Source organism: Alexandromys fortis, unplaced genomic scaffold (assembly GCF_014885135.2).
Source record: "Alexandromys fortis isolate MF-2015 unplaced genomic scaffold, M_Fortis_MF-2015_v1.1 scaffold_162, whole genome shotgun sequence".
Taxonomy (NCBI): Eukaryota; Metazoa; Chordata; class Mammalia; order Rodentia; family Cricetidae; genus Alexandromys; species Alexandromys fortis.
The window spans coordinates 578,274-597,821 of NW_026068033.1; the positions used below are offsets into that span (position 1 = coordinate 578,274).

General features: G+C 48.5%; 1 protein-coding gene across 2 annotated transcripts in view; it reads right to left on the reverse strand.

Moving 5' to 3' along the window:
• Tiam1 (TIAM Rac1 associated GEF 1) overlaps nt 1-19,548 on the reverse strand; it is a 339,898-nt gene that overhangs the window by 262,772 nt on the left and 57,578 nt on the right. Inside the window, exon 2 of one of the 2 annotated variants that reach the window (XM_050164762.1) lies at nt 1,958-2,010. The exons of the other annotated variant lie outside the window; for it this stretch is intronic. The gene's annotated coding sequence lies outside the window, so the exon portion shown is untranslated. The remainder of the gene's footprint in view (nt 1-1,957; nt 2,011-19,548) is intronic. 2 annotated transcript variants of the gene reach the window in all.

The following is a 19,548-nucleotide window of genomic DNA, read 5'->3' on the forward strand; positions in this document are numbered from 1 at the left end:
TTTCTCAGCGGAGGCATTTTCTCAGCAGAGGCATTTTCTCAGCGGAGGCATTTTCTCAGTGGAGGCATTTTCTCAGTGGAGGCTCCCTCCTGTCAGATGACCATGGCAAGTTGGCACACTAGCCAGCACACTGGTCCACCAGGGAACATTTCAACCTACAACTTCTCCACCAATCAATTTCTACCAGCTGACTGGCCAGAAGGGCCCAGGTCTGCTCTGCCCCATGCAGAGCGAAGCCTCAAAATCTCCCTCAAAATGAACCTAAAGTCTGTCTGCTTCTCACCCGATCCATCACCTGCAAGGTCCTCATAGCAGTTCCGATAGCTCTCCGCGACTCTGCTCCTTTCTTTCTTTCAAATCCTGCAAGTTGTCCTGGGACCATACACACACACACACACAATCAAATAAAGAAAAACTGATCTCAGTTCTTCATTAGAGAACCAGTTAATAACGTACAAATGGCAGGACCCAATTCCCATCTCTATGTTACTCTGAAGAAAAGATCACACCGATGATCAATTCCAGATCATCAATGGCTATATAGCCATGTGGAGCTGATAGGAGCTCCAGTGATGGACGATGGGCTGGCAGTGCCTATCAATCATTATTAATGATTAAGAAGGGACTGTATTACACTACAGTCTACGCGACATTCTTTTTCTTTTTTCTTTTTTTGGTTTTTCGAGACAGGGTTTCTCTGTGGTTTTGGAGCCTGTCCTGGAACTAGCTTTTGTAGACCAGGGTGGTCTCAAACTCACGAAGATCCGCCTGCCTCTGCCTCCGCCTCCCAAGTGCTGGGATTAAAGGCGTGCGCCACCACCACCCGGCCTACGCGACATTCTTGCCCCCCCCCCCCGTTTTTACTCATTCATTCGACATAGTTGCACACCTGTTTCCCACACTCGCCCTGAACTCCTGAAGCCAAGGAATCCTTCCATTCCCCTTCCTGAGTCCCTGGAGCTCAGTATGTGTCACCATGCCTGGCTGGAACGGAATCTGATCATATCTCTATAAAAACACTGGAGGACAGTAGGACACATGACGGCACCGTTCCGCAACACCAGCAATGCAATCTATACCATAGAAACACCAGAGGACGAATGTGCTGGGGAGCGGGGGGCAGACAAGGAAGGAGGAACCACATTCTGAAATGAGAATCATCAAGACCTCCCAGCGAGCGCTCCTGTAATCCCCACACCAAGGATCTGGGAGCAGAAGGAATGAGTTCTAAACCAGCCTAAGCAAACACAAACAGACCCTGTCTTAGAGCAGTGGTTCTCAGCCTTCCTGATCCTGCGACCCTTTTGGTACAGTTCCTCATGTTGTGATGACCCCTTCCCTGAGCATAAAGTTATTTCATCCCTACTTCATAAGTGTAATTTTGCTATTGTTATGAATTGTAATGTAAGTATCTGATATGCACAGTATCTGATATGCTACCCCCGTGGAAGCTGCATTTGAACCCCAAAGGGGTCGCGACCCACAGTTTGAGAACCACTGTCGTAGACAGCTGGGGAGCCGAGGTCAACCCCATGCGGTGTGCGTATTGTTTAAGGTCTTGGGTCGTGCTGAGGCATTTTTACCAACTGAAAACAGCTATGAGACGCCAACATCCACGATGCTGAAGAATGAACTCTTGCTCATTTATGTGACAATAGGATCATGGCGGCGCTGGTCACTTTAGAGGACCGCGTACACCGAGAGCTGGTCTCAGTCCTTCGGTCCCCTCAGAACTGTTCCTCGGGCAACTGTACAAACCCCTGCAGCTGTGCTGGCCATACAGAATCTGCGTGGACTTTTAATACCTCGAGGAAAAGGTCTAGAAGGAAGGGTAAGGAATGAGAACCAATTAACATAAACATTGATCTGGGGGCTTTTTTAATGCTTCAGTGTACTCGCAACACCCCGCTAGTCCTTCGAGGCTCACGGCCAGCGTGTAGGGGGCATAACTACTCACCGTTCGGAGTTCAATCTTCAGAAAGTACCAACATCCAGAACACAGCTGGCCACCTACAAGTCCAAAAGAAAAGGCACTGACTAACAAGCAGCTTCGTTCCATAAGCAAAGGGGAAAGAAAAGAACGCACGCATACATCAGTGGAGGAATCTATGCGGCCACCACAGCAAGGGCAGGCACGAGAGGAAGAAATAGAGGGCTGAGAATTGGTAGCCAAGTAACCTAGAACTCTCATCAGCTAAGTGAGTCACAGAGAACCCACCCTAGTGACATCACCCTAGTTCCACTAGGAACAGTATCCTGGAGCCGGTCACATGGTCCTCCCAGGCTCACAGTCCTACTAAAGACAGCAGGGAAAGGCCGGGTCTGTAGTCTCAGCTAGTCAAGAGACCAAAGCAGGAAGGCCGCAACAGCCCCCCCAGGAGCTCGCAGTCAGTAAACAACAAAGCAAGACCCAACACTTAAAAAAAAAAAAAAAAAAAAACAAATAAAACAAAGAGCAAGAGGAAAATACACATGTATTCTTATCGAGATGACTAGACTTTTCAACGCTAACGTACAGTCTCTTGAGGAGGGACCAACCATGGAAGAGACAGAATCGAGTCAAACAAGTACAAATGAAGATTTCGGACTGGAGACCGGGGCCTGGCTTCTTTTCAGTGAGAATCAGACACAAGGGGTGACCCCCCCCAGGGGTGGCGAGCAATGAGCCCCACATTGCTCAGTATTGGGTCTGGCTGGACCACACATGATTTCCATCAAATAACATTTTTAGAAATATTATTTGGACATGTTACTTAAGGCAGGCAGACTTCATGCAGATGACAGCAATGGACAGATATCAACCCTGCTTGAATAAGGGAGTGGACAGGGCTCAGCTGAGAACATGGGAAAGATAGTGGCGGGGTGGGGGTTATAGAAAGAGTGGGAGAGGGAGGCCAATGGGTGGGAAACTACTAACAGAAAACATCGATGTTGGACAGCTTCTTGATGGATGCAGGTCCAGCAGCGGGAGGAAGGGGATAAGAACTCATAGATACTCAAGGTGATCAATCATACCCCACAGAGATTATCAGGGACTGATTTAGCGCGGTTCGGCTAAAACTGCACAGCAAACCAATGATAAGTTGACATCTAATTTTTAAAATGTTCAGAAAAGCCTGACTTGAGTATAGTCAAACATAGACTATCAAGAACAGCATAGGCAGATATCCTGACCCCTAGAGGGGCTCCAGGTCCAGAGGGTCTCTGCGGCCTTCACAAGGCCTAAAGAGAAAGGATCCTGGGAGGCAGGAAGGTAGTTCTGTTCAACAGGGCTTAGTATCTGGTATTTGATGTGGGATTCTCCTCTGTATGCTGTGAGTACCATTGGTTAACAAAAAAGCTGGCTTGGCCTGATAGGGTAGAACAGAGCTGGGAGATGGGGCGCTAAACTGAATACTGGGAGAAAGGAGGCGGAGTCAGAGAGAAGCCATGGAGCTGCTGTTGGAGACAGACTTGCTGAAACTTTGCTGATAGGCCACAATCTCGTGGTGATGCACAGATTAATGGAAATGGGTTAAATTAAGATGTAAGAATTAGCAAATAAAAAGCTAGAGCTAATGGGCCAAACAGTAATTTAAATAATATGGTTTCTGTGTGATTATTTCGGGGCTGGGTGTCCAGGAAACCAAGCAGCCGTATTGGTTCAAACTTCTGGAGTCTGACCCTGGGGAGTTTATTTTAGGCCTATTTAAGCAGAGCACAGTTTGGAGAACATTATTCTGGTAATATGAACTCCATCCACGTGCACAACAAAGCATGCATAGATCTCTTGGAGGAACAAAGTTAGCCAATACAGACCAGATATGACTACTTGGAAATGCTTTGTAAAGTCCATGAAGATAGGTTCCACGGACTGACTAAGGAAAACACATTTACAATATGGGTTTGGGGAAGATGTTCCAGAAAAAGGTGCAGTCTCTATCCACCCAGAAAGAGTCAAAGTCCCCAGGCTAGTAAACACTGTGCTCCCAGCCTTCTGGAGGGACTACAGGTACAGCATTCCTTCCCTTGAAGGAAACCCTGTGTGCTTAACACTCCAGGTTTCCCTAGTGCTTCTCTGTGAATACAAAGACAACCAAGCTTCATACAGTCTAGAAGTTGCCCATGGTGTTTTAACAAAGCAGTACAAGAGTAACCAATAAAGAGATGAAGAAAAAAAAATCAAAATTGAATGCCTGGACTTAAAATATCACACAAAACCCAAGAAGATTTTGATCATGGTCAAAATAATAAATCTCCCCAGCACTCAGCCTAAACAATTTCCCCACCACCCGGATCCCAGGAAGTGCACTTGACAGATGGACAAAATTCCTTCCTTGCATCCTCAAGTGTAACAGACACGTGTGTTATTGAAGGGTGTGGCCGGGGACGTTGATAGTCTTGGCATTCAGAAGGAAGAGGCAGGTGGATCTCAATGACCTCCAGACCAGCGAGAGCTACATAAGTGAGAGCCTTCCTTTAAAAATAAATCTCCAAGGGCAAATGTGCTAAATATTCTATTTTATCTCTATCAGCAATAATCTATTAAGGCAGCTCTCCCTCCCCAGACCCTCTGCAAGCCCAGAAGAAGCCATGAAAGGGAAGGCAGGAAGCTGATCCTGCTTCCTTCCTGATGGGCCACCTGGGGTCTGACCATCACTTGGCTTCTTTGAAGCCACCTGCCCCTCTGTTTCAGTTACAGGGGATGAAGAAGGGATTTCTTCCTTAAATCCCCATGTCCCTCTAGCCCTTCCTAACCTTACGACCCCTTCACCCAATACTCAAGTAAGTCACCTCTTTGAGTATGCTATGTATTTTCCTGTTCGGTCTGTAACATGGATAGTCAGAAGGCAGAGAATCTGAAACTCAAATTACCATATCCGCTCTCAACTACAGGAGAAAGAGAGAGAGAGACAGAGATGAGGAAGAAAAAAAGGAGGTAGGGAGGGAGAGAGGGAGGGGATAGGAAGGAAGGGAGGATCCAGTTTCTCGGGGACATTTCATAGGGCGCCTGGGACGGAGTTAAAAGTGGCAGGTGTCCGAGGAGGCTCTAAATTTAAAGGTATCTTAAAAATCTTCCCAGATTTTGCATATACATGCACTTTTCTGAGAAAAGAAATGCAAAAGGAAGACGATCGCATTTGTCATGGGAGCCTCCAAAGTTGACTGAGATACTGCTGCAGGAACGGGCCAGCACAGAGGTGGCCGCCCGTGTCCTCGGGGAGGAAAGGCGGGGCAGCACTCACACCTACATCAGCAGGAGGGGGCCGACTGCAGCCTCCAGCTGGGGCTGGAGGCCCTGCCACCCTCCACCCACCCTGCAAGGCAGCTGGGATGGTGTGTTCCTGTGAATATCACTCACAGCTCCCTCCCAACAATCAAGTGACATTTGCAAAGCTCATCAGCTCAGCAGGTGTTCAGATGCACAAGCAATAGAAAAATAGTTCCGGGCCTGAGGAAAAAAGAATCATCCGTAGCATCCTGCCCTGAAACCCCCCAGGCTGCTGGGAGAGTGTGGGGCAGAAAACCAAGAGACAACAGACAGCACAGACAAGAAGTCCAGAAATGTCTAGGGAAGTGGTGGCGGGGGGGGGGGGGGGGGGGGGGGGGGGGGGGGGGGGACGGGACGGGGACTCCCGCAGCAGGTGTCTGTACCCCAGGCTGCAAACAGCCCTACGAACATGTGCCCCCAACCCCCTGCCTGCCTGCACTGTGACCAAGCATGTGATCACCCTGCCTAGTCGCTAGCTTACCCTGGTTATGGAGATGATACAGTACCGCACTGCCATGTCACTGAGATGTGCCTTGCCCAGCCCAAGGTCTGTTGGACGGTCTCTGTGTCCTTCACAACAAGGGTGGTCTGCACAGAGCAACAGAAGGTGACAGGAGACATATGAGCTGACACTAAGGTTGATGCCAAAAGGAAGTGACAGGCCATCTGGGCGACAACAGCTCCTGCGTGGAGCCCCACGATTCTGCACTCTCCCTCATGCTGTCCTCAGCCCAGGGCCTTGCTCGGGAGCCCTGGTGGACACCAAGGCGTTGTGGTGGACTGTGAGGTGGCCCTGGCCAAGGCAGAGCACTACTCTGAAACTGTCTCCTCACCTGACTACCAGGGGTCATCGGGGTCACAGGACTGATCTTTTCTGAGGGCTGAAATTGTGCAAAGTTCTCAGAACAATGGCCAGAGAGCAGAGATAGCCACGTGTGAGCTGTCGTACTCGGGGGATTTCAGCTGGGTCTGAAGAGCCGGGTAACAAAGCGGCATCTGTGCTACAAAGAACAGCCAAATACTGGCACCACCAGCCCAAATGACAGCCACGCATGTCCTTGATCCTGAGATGGGTTGTGGATTTTAATGCCTCTAGAATTACAGTGGGCACTGAATTTACCATGCATCACGCCGCCTGTTAAATGGGGACAATGCATGAAGCCAATGGGGTCTGCAGAGGGGGAAAACCCCAACAATGTGTGCAAAACGCTCTCCAAAGGGCTTGGTTGGGAGTATTCAGAAATCACTTGCCTGTGCTTCTGTCCACCATCATGAGAAGCACAGAGATTTTTCTAGCTCTCACATAATCTCACTCTGCTAACCAAGATGCTGGTCAAAGCCTTGGGAAACAAAAGACGCTGTGAAATTTAGGCATTTGCTAGAATCTCCCTGTTCTGCCGGCATCTCAGGACGACTGACTCACAGAACGTTCTTTACAAGTTGCTGAGTGGCATCATGCAACATCCCGAGTTCATCCAAGGTCGATGCTTTACTTTTTTTTTTTTCCTTGTGAAATAATCTGCGTGTCATTGGGTTGCCTTTTTGGTAGCCTCTACAGGAGCAGATGTTCCCCTATGAGTCTGAGAAAGTCCCATGGAAGAGAAACCTTCGGCAGAGGGGCTGAAGCACTGGTTCAGTGGGTAAGCACGTCTACCGCACTTGCAGAGGCCCAGGTCCCATTCCTAGCACCTACGTGGCTGCTCAACTGCCCGTCACACTTGTTCTCCAGAGAATCGATTCCCTCTTCTGGTCTCCATGGACACCAGGCAGTCACAGAGCGCACATACATGCACAAGCAAGTGAAACACTCATGTAATTAAAAATAAGTAAAACTGAAAAGAATTAAAATTAAAAACCATTTAGCAGAGGCTCCAGAGAAACCAACCCACCATGAAGAAAAGGCACCAATAAAAGCATTCGAGGGGCTTGGGGACTGAGCTTAGCAGGAGGGAGCTGGCCTGGGAAGCACAGCCCTGGGTTCGGGACCCAGCATTTAAAAAGAAAAAAATGCACCCGAATACCTCAGAGAATAATTATAAAAGGGCGGAAAACTAAAACATTGAGTGAACCAGTGGCCTCCATGGAGTCTGGGGAAGTCACTACAAGCTGATCCGCCCTGGTTTGGTACTAGAAGGGCCAAACTTCTAGTACTTAGCTTTTTGAATTTGTCTTTATTTTTCCCCCTAGATTTGGGGACATTTCCATATACATGTTGAGATGCTGGAGGATGGAGTGAGCCACTTGTTTGTCCCGGCCGCCCAGTTAGCTTGGCCCCGAAGTAACCACCTTGCAACATGGAGATACCTCGGGGACAGAACCCAAGTCTAAACATGGATATAGCTTACATATATAGTCGTGGGATTGTTTCAATAGTAGCAAAGTCTAAACATGGATATAGCTTACATATATAGTCGTGGGATTGTTTCAATAGTAGCAAAGTTTGAACTTTTGGAGAGTTTGGATTTAGGTGTGCAGCCTTTTCCTTTCCTTTATCATCGCCACGGCTTCCTTGGTTCCCTGAAGACTTGAGAAACACTAAGCAAACCAGGGTCCAATCAAAACCACAGATGCCTAAGAGCATGGGCCCTAGGTCAGATTGCTGGACACAAATCCTGATCTCCCTAACAGCGAGGCTCGTGACCCTGAGCCAGTCCCCCAAGATCCTGTATAAAGTGAGGGTAACGGCAGGTGGAGGGAGTGAGGATTTGGTCAGCAGATGCTCCTAAGAACTCCCAACACGGCAGGCCACACAGACCTGCAGAAACCGTAAGCCATTCCTATTTTATATCAACTGGACCCCAGAAGCGGGAGTGAGGGTGGAGGGCTCTGGTCTCCAGCAGGCAGTGAAACGGGAAGACAAGTGGTGAGACGGAACGCAGGTCACAGACGTGCCACACAGAGACCGTGTGACCGCGGTGGGTTTTCTTCAATACCGTTTTCTCTTGAGGCACTGGGGAGCAAAGCCCAAGGGTGCTAGACACACGCGCCACCACTGAGCTTCTCCCCTACCCCACAGGAGCCAGTCCTGTGTTGTCTGGGCCTCATCATCCGCCCCAGCTGCTGCACAGGATCGCACTGAGAAACCAAAACCCGCCTCATCATATCGTATGAGTTTTCTACTCTTCTTTGCTGTCCTGGAGTCAAAGAGGGGCAACAAAAGCAAAACCTAGATCCTTGCCACTCTCGAGAAAGTGTGTCACTCACACGCATGGAAGCCACTGGGTCAGACATGACCAATGGCGCCTTCCTAGCTAAGACAAACACCCAAGTCACTGGGCCTGGCCACATCTTTCAACACTAAGCCACCATTCATCTTCTACCCAAAGCCTGGAGTGCGAGACCCAGCCAGTAAAACCCAGGGGAAGGGAAAAGAAAGACCTAGGATCCATTGTCCTCACCAGCCCACGCAGTCTCCCCACAGGTCACGGGGAGTTCTGGACTCATAAACTGGTGTTTGAGTCATCATCAAGAAAGGCTAGGGCAGGTGTCTGGCGATAAGTGTGTGATGGATAAGGAGTGTGGATAAATGTCAAACGCAATGCCTGCACGGGCTGCGGGACAGCTTGCTTACACAGCTGTTTCCTTCCCCAGACAATGATGAAACAGCACTTTGGAATGTAGTTCGTCTTCAATTAAGACGGTTCTGTTGAAAAGCCCTCTTGGCAGGACCCGCGACGTACGTGTCACCGCTCTCTCACGTGGATCTCTCAAGGGTGGCAGGGCAATTCATTTTTGTTGATTAAACCAAATACAAAGGGAAAGGGCCGAGCAACCGGTTAGCCAGTTAAACGCAATGATTCTTGACGAGGACGTACGATGATGGGTCATTTTGCTAATGCTACAGACTGGCTCCCAGTTTGCTTGCATCCAGGCTTGGTATCCAAGCAACCACCGAAATCTGTGCTGAGAGAAAGATAAAGTAAGGTTGACTTGTGCACGATTCTTCTCTGTGATGGAATGTACGGAAGAGGAAGAACAAGAATGGGAGAGGACAGTCACCGCGAGATGAACAAGCCGCGGGATTGGACGAGGGAGCTGCTGTCAGTCACTCCGCAGGACTGGCTCTTTAGTAAACTACAGTAGCCACTAATCACAGCCACTTTGTGGAGATGACAACGGCTATAAATACCCAGACATTTCATTTTCTCTTTTCCTTTTCCAAGAGAACAAGGGTCCTGACAAGCAGCCCAACCAAGTGATGATTTCTGAGGCTACTGCCGACTTAATCAATGCACGAAAGGGCACCAGAAGCCCATTTCCACTCCAAACAAAGTTTTCCTTTCATTGTTGCCACAAGGTCAAGTCTACAACTGCAGTGACTTCACTCGTAACGGCCACAAGATGTGGAGGCAGTGGAATGCCGGGGCTTGCTAGTGGTCAGAGCATGAGTGCTGCAAGGCTGCTACACACTTTTAAACTTGATTGTACATAATTGTTAATCACTGACCCATCTCCAACCTCCTGGGCCGGAACACGTTGCTAGGCAACCCATTTTGCCCTAGATACTTTTGGAAAGCAAGTCAGACAACCAAAGTGTCAACTAAGTAAACACTAACTATTAGTGACAGGTCCAAATAAATAAGGGACGCCCAGCATCCTGAAGGCATATTTACTTCATATTCCATCCTAATGCAAGCGTGTATTTCTCCATGTCTTACAACTGAGCCAATAAGCTGTCTTAGGTTCAATTGGATACAATTGCCCTTTTGGTACAACCCAGACAAGTTGCGAGCCAGAGGGGTCCAAAGACCATGCAACAGAGGAATTGCTTTCTTGGGGACCACAACCGTGCTCTGCATCCCAAGCATCTCATTTACTGGTCCACACACCAGCTGGGAAGGACAACCTACTTCTAAATGCCCAGATAAGGAGTCGCCTGCACTCTTCTATTTAAGATGATCACAAACTGATTTGACTATTGCTTGGACAATATCCACACATCCCCTGCCTTTTCAAATGCGCAGAGCCACGGGCAACAGAAGTAATTTTATTGTTCCTAATTTAAGATCAAGAACACCAGGGAACATCATGAAGATGGGGACAGAACAGCCAAGTACATGGGAAAAAAAAAAGTCATTTAATGGGAAAGCTTAAGCAAGGCGGGTGGCTGGTGTCAAGGAACATGACGTCATTCCTAGGAAGAATGTGAAATCTAATGACTCTTCATGTCCACATCCAAGAAGCCCAGTTCACCACAGGGAGTTAGTGCTAAGTAACTAATGGCCCTGTGTCTGTTCTCAGAGAATTGCCAGGAAGTTTTCACATTCGCTACTGTGAGTAAAAACCAGCTCAGGTAATGCTGGGGACAGGTGAGCACTGAGTAAGGTTACAGCTTAGGTAGTGCTGGGGACAGGTGAGCACTGAGTAAGGACAGCTTAGGTAGTGCTGCGGACAGGTGAGCACTGAGTAAAAACCAGTAACCACATTAAGAAAGAAATGTCGGACCACCATGATGTTTCAGTAAGTAGAGTAACTTGCTGCCAAACCCTGACAACCTGAGTTTGAGCTCGTGACCCACTGTGTACAAGGAAGGAACCGCCTCCCACCTGTTCCGCTGACTTCCACGGGACACACATGTACACATGCACGCACAATAAATGTACAAATAAAATTAAAGAAAGAAATGGATAAAAGTTATCCGGTGAGCTCACAGTGAGGTTTAAAGTTAAGACCTCTGTTCTGTCTGCAGACGTTTGGGTGTCTATGTGCTGTCGTTTGCCCCCCCCCCCACAGGCTCAGGTGTTTGAACATCTGGTTCCAAGCTGGTGGCACTATCTGAGAAGCATATGGAACCTTTAGAAGGTAAAGTATCTCACTAGGAGCTAATTTTGAGGTTTCCCCACTTCCTGTTCTGTTTCTCTGTTTCTTGTGTGTGGATGAAAACACAACCAGCTAGCATCTTCTGCTCCTGCCACCATGCCTTCCCGGCTATGATGGATCCATCCCTCTGGAGCCAACAGCCAAGGTGTTCTCACGAGGTACCTCGTCACAGCAGCAGACTGGTAACTCATACACTATATACTATGCAATTACAATGTTCTAGTAGCCGGAAGTACCTAGGACTAAGAAGCGCAATCTACAGATTAGACATAACAAACACGACAAGAGACAAATGACAAACTATCTAAGCAAGTAACAGAACAGTCACACGAGCCTGCTTAAGTCCTGTGGACCAGGCTGGCCGTGAACTCAGAGATCCGCCTGCCTCTGCCTCCTGAGAGCTGAGACTTAGTAAAGATAGATACTCCACCACCACCGCCTGGTACTGAAGCATCTTTTAAGTGGAGCCGTCTGGACCTCTCCATAGCCACCGCCCATTTTCCACAGTTCCCAGATAAAACCCATGGAAAGTCACCTCCCCCCCATCCTCTACGCTTGCAAAGACTTGAAGACAACCGAAAGAATGATCAACTATCCATCTCCCTCAAAAGTTCCCATGTACTCTGCAGAAGCCCAAGAAAGAGAAAAGAAAGTTTTCAACCCACAAGTATGTCTAAGGATATGCAGCCCGGTGCATACACTGCTAGTTGGTACCAAACTTAGGGACTTCCATTGGAATCCCATAGGAATGGCATCTATGTCTCACAAGCACACAATGAAATAAATAAAATCTAGAAATAAATACCAAGAGCCAACTGCTCGGTTCCATTCGGAAGCTCACCGCCGCACACTAAGAGAAGAACGTGCTTCCAGCAGGGACACGGTGAGCCAGCTGCGAAGGCAGCTATGCCCTTCTGGGAAGCTGCAAATAACAAGTCAACAAGGGCAATAAATTCACTCACAGGAACGTGGTGAACCCATGTCACAGAACAAGCAAAGGCCAGACACAGCCGTGGGACTGGCAGCAGAGTGATGTGTGCAAGTGGATCCCATGCTGCTCCAGATCACAATGCACCGTGCCAGATCAGAACTGGAGCCTCCACGATGCAGGGCAGGCAGCTGCAACTGAGTTCCCAACTCAGACCAGGAGAGATTTTTTTCAGAGGCAAATCATTTGTCTAATATATGCATTTCCATGCCCAGTGCCACCAAAAAAAAAAAGATTGTCCCCTTTGTTGAGAACAGTTTTCTTATAAATAAAAAAAAAACTATGAAAGGAATTGACTAACTATGTTAGTGAGGGAGAGGAGTAGAAAGTAAGTCGGAAGGGAAGAAAACAGGGATGGATGGATGGATGGATGGATGGGTGGATGGATGGATGGATGGATGGATGAATAGATGGGTGGATGGATGGATGGATGGATGGATGGATGGATGGATGGATGGATGGACGGACAGACGATCGGAAAAATGGATGGATGGATGGACGGATGGATGAATAGATGGGTGGGTGGGTGGGCAGATGGTCGGAAAAATGGATGGATGGATGGATGGATGGATGGATGGACAGAGAGATGGTCGGAAAACGGGTGGATGGACGGTGGGTGGGTGGGGGGGTGGGGGGAGGATAGTTGGATGGATGGATGGATGGATGGATGGATGGATGGATGGACAGACAATGGATGAACGGATAAATAGATGAACAGACAGGCAGACAAATGGGTGGATACATGGATTCAGGCCTTTCCACTCGTTTGGCAAAGGCAGTCTATTACCATACTGAGGCAGGACAAAAACACAAAGATGAGGACCAGAAGGAAAGCAGCCTGTGATCCTGGAGTCTGATTAAAGTCTCTCAAAAGCCAAGAAGCAAGAGGTCCTGCAGGGCAACAACACCTGCTGCAGAGGCTGAAACAGGATCAGTCTGCTTTTCCTAGTCAACACAGCAACAACCCAGGCTTAGGCTTCAGCGTATATGACCTTGAGCCAGCCCTGGTCCTTTACTCAGACGTTGAGACTCTAAAACTGTTTATATGCTGGTCATGTTGTTGCATGGCCTTAATCCCAGCACTCAACTCAGGAGGCAAAGGCAGGAGGATCTCTGTGAGTTCGAGGCCAGCATGACATGTTTTAATTGCACCTCTTAAGTGATGGCTTACAATTCCATGTGGCCACTGTCCATTCAGATGACCCCGTTCAACTGCCAGCTGTCTCAGAGCAGCCATAATTCACCTCGGCTCTTGGTGTTTAATGTCCTTAGAATTAAAGCAGAGGATTTTAACAAGGTGGGGCAAAATCCCCCTTGCTCATGAACAGTCCCACCTGGAGTGCTCGGATTCCATCCCAGGCATCTCTGCAGAGCAGATTTTAAGGCTATGACTCTCCAGTCCACTTACCCCTAGATTGCAGTTTTCCATTAAGTCGGATAACCTACATTTGCCACAAAACAGTGCAGTGTGACACTGACCCACTTCGTTTCATTTCTTTGCCAGTCAGTGACATTCATATGTCACTGTGAATTGCATTTTAACTATGGAATTAAATATATTTGCCCTGGATTTACTCAAGTGAGCTCGAAAAGCATTAGGATTCACCCGCAGGATTCATTGTCTAATCCACCGAAGTGGCTCGGGCAAACCGCCTTCGCTTTCTGTTCCACAGACGACCCAGCCCATTAAATGAAGGCACGGGAAGAACACTAACAGCAAGCCATTACCCACTCTGCACGGACGTCAGATGAGCCACACACACGGGACTATCATTGTCAACAGAAGGAAGGATGGTGTTGAGTCACCGGCACAAGAGAGCACAAACCAAGTGGCTTAAACAAGATGTCATGGTTGACACTGAGAGTCAGCTTGACTTACAACGCCCTAGGAGACAAAGCACTGAGCACACGTCCACTTTTCTAAATAAGTTGAGCGAGGTAGGAAGACCCACCCTAAGCGTGTGCAGACTGAGAGAGTCCCTCTGGGCTAGAGGAAACTCCTGTGCTGAGCCCCAGCATTCTGCCCTCCCTGCAGTGGAGACAATGTGGCCGCTGCTACACCTGCTGCCATGGCTACTGTAACTTCAACTCTGGGCCAATGAGAAACTCTCCCGTAAGCTGCTTTTGTCAAACATCTTGTGGCAACAGTAAAAAAAAAAAAAAGTAACTAATAGAGAAGAGAAACTGGTTTCCAAATGGTTCTGGGTACCAGGAATTCCAGGTTGAACTGTAGTCTGGTTTCTGGCCTTTCCTGCTGCCTCACACCTTCTTGGTTCCTTTAGAAGAACGCCATCCCTCCTAGAATCCACTGAGTACTCACCAGACATTAATACCTAACTCCTCAGACACTAAGGAGGGAACGATTTTACCCCCCACACTCAGGAAAGGAAATGTCGGCGACTGAAAAGTCCTAGAATTCTGTTGCAGTCTGAATTACATCCCCCCAAACTCACACTCAAGTCCTAATCCCCAGCACACCGCGGACATGGCCTTGTTTGAAAACGGAGGTATTTTAGACATACTTAAAAGTAGGTCATACTGGAGCAGGGTGCCCCCAATGCAATACAACTGGCACCCTTATATAGTAGGGGAATTTGGTCATGGGCACACAGGGAGAATGTCATACAAAGAAAGAGGAGAAATTGGGGCACTGCATCTATAAACCAAGGAAGGTTGTGAGCAAAGTACTAGAAGGTAAGAGAAAGGCACACAACAGATTCTCCTGTAAGGCCTCTGGAAAAGCTAACCCTGTCCTGGGATACCACCATCTCAGCTGGACTTTAGGACTCCACAGATATGAGAGCCCCCTGCTGCTGAAGTCACACGGGTCAATATTCGTTTCTGCAGCTCAAGAGGAGAACTGACGTGGTCGGTGACATCGGGAAAAGATACCAAGTACATGTTGCCCAGCACTGTCTTCGTGGGCAGACCATCTCTGGACCTCCGCTCCTCTGCCCTCTTCCTAGGGCTGGCAGCCCTGCACATGGGAAGGCTGGCAGACAGCCCCGTCTGGTGCCCACTTCTAAGCCTGTTCTCCAGCTAGCTGTACCATAATAATCTCAATATTTTGACCTCCATCTGTCTGAATTTCGTGTTAAATTCATCAGTTGGCTGTAAACTCTAGGAGGACAACGAGGCAATTAATTATCACCACCCACACCCCTGCAGTGGCCTTCATTCAGACGGTCTCACCACACAGCACCCTACGCCATATGTGCGACATTTGTCTCCTGAAGCCATGGTGTAACTGTATCCCCAAAATTTAAAATGTTGGAAACTCGTTTCTCAAATCTATGATACCTATGTGTGATGTATTTGTGAAGGAATTAGATTTCAGAGGTCACCAAAGTAAGTCCCTCACAATGTCAACCTAGGCTCTTAGACTTCCCAACCTCCTGAACCATGAGATGAATAAACCAGTCTTTATAAAGTACCCGCTGCCAGACATCTGCTATAACAACATCAAATACACTAAGACACCTGGCTATCCACAAAGGGCTATTAATCTGCAACAACAAGAGTGCAATCGAGGTGTTCTAAGCAGAAAATCCCTTCCTGTTCCAATAAGGCCTGGAGCTGCGAGGTGGCTGTATCAGGACATTGCTAACAGTACTTGCATAAAGAACCTGAGCTCAATGCCCAGAACCCATAGTCATGGTGGGAGCACACGCGTGTAATCCCAGGACTTTAGGAATGAAGAAAACAAACTGAAGGATCCTTGGGGCTTGCTGGCCAGCAAGACTAGCCCAATAGGTGACCTCCAGTTCCTACCTTAAAAACCAAGACGGAGCTGGGCAGTGGCACTGCCCACCTTTAATCCCAGCACTTGAGAGGCAGAGGCAGGCAGATCTCTGAATTCAAGGCCAGCCTGCTCTACAGAGTTCCAGGATAGCCAGCCAATACTCTGTCTTGACCTTTCCTTTCTTGGAGGATCTGATCCTACTTACATTGAAACTGGTTGTGTTCCTAACAGCCTTGCCACCAAATGTGAGCAGCTTTCTGCAGACTCAAGAGCTCCCCAACTCTGGATACCAGCTGAGTGCCCCACAAGCTCAGAAACTTAACAACGGTGTGAGATGTGGGGTGTTGAAGACCTCAGAGGGCAAGGGCTCAGTACCACCTCAGACAGTGCAGTGGGCACCCATGCCTCTGCTTATCCAACCCAAGGGAAATCACAAACCCGTCCTCAGGTCCAATAATTTGCTAGAATACTCACAGTACCCGGGAAAACCCTTCACGATCAGTCACAGGGTTAGTATAAAGGATCTAACTTAGAAACAGCAAGGTGTTCAGGGGTAAAGTAAGAAGAAGGGATGTCGGGTCTCCATGCCTTTTCCAGCACATCACCCTCCCAGCATCAACCCAGAACCTTCATTGTCCAATCATGATGAAGTCACCAGCTACTGTGATTAGCTCCATGTCCAGCCTCTCTCCCCTCCCTAGAAGGAGGATGGAGCTGACAGATTTGGCCTCTGAAGACCTTTTGGTCTCTCTAGAGACCAACCCTATCCTGATGTGTACCAGGCCAGTCATCTCATTATCATACAAGACAAAGAACATTCTAGCAACCCTACATCAAGAACAAAGGCCAAATCTGTATTGCTCATGACATATATCTTGAGAAATTCTTCTTGAATACAAATCTAAATATCTGACCTTCTTGTCACTGGGTTAACCAGGCTGGCATTATGAAATCCAGACAGGCCCATGCCTTTGTCAGAGGCTGTGCCTGCTCCTTTTGTTTGTGTGTGATGATAGCCTAGGTGGGAGGGGAGAGGAATGGGAGCCATCGCACAGCAGAAGGGTGGTGAAACACACAAGCTGACATCCAGGGACACTCCCACCTGCTACCCATGTGCATCTGGGGAAGGCCTGCAAGTTCTGCCAGTCCCTCAGCAGAACCAGAAGCATTGCTACTCAAGGCCACCCTATGCCAAAAACATTGTGGGAGACCTTGGCGGTGACCCAAGACAAGGACTTGTAGGAACCATTAATTTTTAGTAATAATAAATATCAGTTATTGACCGTGCCTTTGCCAGGCACTATCCATGGATCATTTACAAACACCACCCAGAAAATGGTAATGATAATTGTGAACCTAGTTCACAAATATGACACAAAAGCATAGACACTACGTGGCCTCGGGCCACGCATCAGGTGGCCACACATCATCAGGTGGCCTCCGTCAGGTGAATGATGGAGAACACAGACTTGGGCCACACTGCATCACACCACCCTCCCACAATACCCTCTGATTTATGTTTTAGAAAGGTAGTTTTTGCTGAACCACAGTAAGCTAAACTCAATGGGCCCGACAGCAGATGGCATGGCTGGACCCACGACGCTGGGATCAAACCCTCCCTTCTTTGTTTTGGGAAGCCAGAGACTCTGAAACAGATCACATGCAACTGTACCCCACGCTTCAACCCACAAGACTCAATGTGTACAAGGCAGCAGAGTGAGTGGGTCTTGTGCCAAGAAGCCGAAGCGAGTTTATTTTCAGCTCAGTGTTAAGACAGCCAGCGCCAGGTTGAGGCTGAGAAATGCTCCTTCTAATTAAACTTTATTTTCATACACATGTCACAGCTTCAACATGGTGAGCCTCATGTCTTGCTCTACGGATGGCTAAAAGGAGGAGGAGAAGCTACTTCCACTGACAGACAGCCTCTCCCATTCGCTTCGGAACAAGCAGAGAATCTGGGAAGATGTGTTTCATCCCCATGGCAGGAGAGAAGTCGGGAAAACATTGAAGACAATCGGAGAGCCCAGAGAGGAGACTGTGGTAAACCATGATGATGCTGTAAAGGGCACTTCCTCCTGGTGGGTTCTGCACATCTGGGAACAGGGTCTCAAAAATCAAAAGGAGCAGAGGCGATGGCCCTGTCCCATTTGGTGGAACAACAGAGCTCGGTAGGACGCCAAGTCCATCCAAGGAAGCCTTGGGAAAAGGACACAACCCAGGACGTTCAGCTACGACATCTCAGAAAGAAGTCAGTAACCCCACCCCCACTTCTCCATCTGCCCCCCACCCCCACCACTGCTACGGTCTGGGTGGTAACAAAGAGGTGACGGGAACACAAGTGGGACCCCACTAATGGACTCGTGTGTGATGAATTCAGAACAGTAAGGTTATGGGGGAGGGGCCTGATGGGAGGAAGCAGGCACGTGTCTCAGCTTCCTGACTGCCGTGGATGAATACATTTCCTCTGCCAGGTCTTTCCGCTGCGTGCCACAGCAATGGCACCATCTGACGGTGCACTGAAAGAGCCAAGGCTGGGATCCAGAGTCATTTGCCCTCCCTTTAAATGTCTACCAAGTGTTCTTCAAAGCAGCAAAAGCTGCCCAACACACAACCTGAACAGACTGAGAACCCAAGAAGAACATCATCCCCCCGATACCTGGCACTCTTCATGTCCTCCTCTCTATGAACGGACCACAATGCACAGGTGACGCACAGACCCACAGGAGTGAGTGCCACACACCATGTGACCTGCTGTCTACATTCACCACAGAGTCAGCACTGTGGGCAGCCTCCAAAACTGACACCCATCCTGGGCAAGGTCCTGACCAGAACAGCAGCTCCAATCACTGCCAGAAACAAAAAGGAACAAAACCCAAAAATCCGAGGAACCCTACAAGACAGGATAGAATGTGTTCCAAATCGTCACTCACCACTTCCTGGCACGATTTGAACGGCTCAGCCACTAACTCCCTCCTGGGGTCTGTAGCACAGCATGGCCCATAACCTCAGTCTTGTTCATCCAGAAAGAGTCTACAGACTGAGTAGCCATGGCCATCTTCTCATCCTAAGATTCCATGTTACAGACTGTGCAAAAATCAAAACGTCTGTGTCTCCCCAAAATCCATGTTGAACCCCTACCCCTCAAAGTGGTATGGAAAAATGGAGTCTGTGGTAAATCAGGTGTTGTGGTGCATGCCTGCAGCCCCAACACTCAGTTGCATGAATCAGCTATGGAATACTAGAACAAATTATTTGAGCCTGGTTACTTTGTAAGGAAAAGAGGTTAATTTGGGCTCTGGGTTCTAGACATGCAAAGTCTAGGGGCCTCCTCTAAGCGAGGGCCTTCTTGTTAGCAAAGAGCCTGGCATGGTAAGAGATGGGAGAACATATGCCTAAGTTCACCTGCCTGTAAAATCACCAAGATCCATTCCTGGCCCCACCCGACCTTATCCATAAATGGATCAAATCCCCGCCTCCTAATAACATTAGCATGTAATTTTAAAGATTAGACTGCTGTGACACACAAAGTCTTGGAGAGGGCTCAGACTCTCCAAACCACACAGAGAATAGGCCACGAGGCACGGTGCCCATAATTATTGGTTCTGTTGCCTCAACAGAGTCTAGAATCTCCTGGGAAAGGTGCCCCAGTGATGGACTTCTCAGACCAGGCCGGTCATTAGGGGATTATCTTGATTAAGATGAGGTGGGAAGACCCACCCACTGCAGATGGCGCCATTCTCTGAGAAG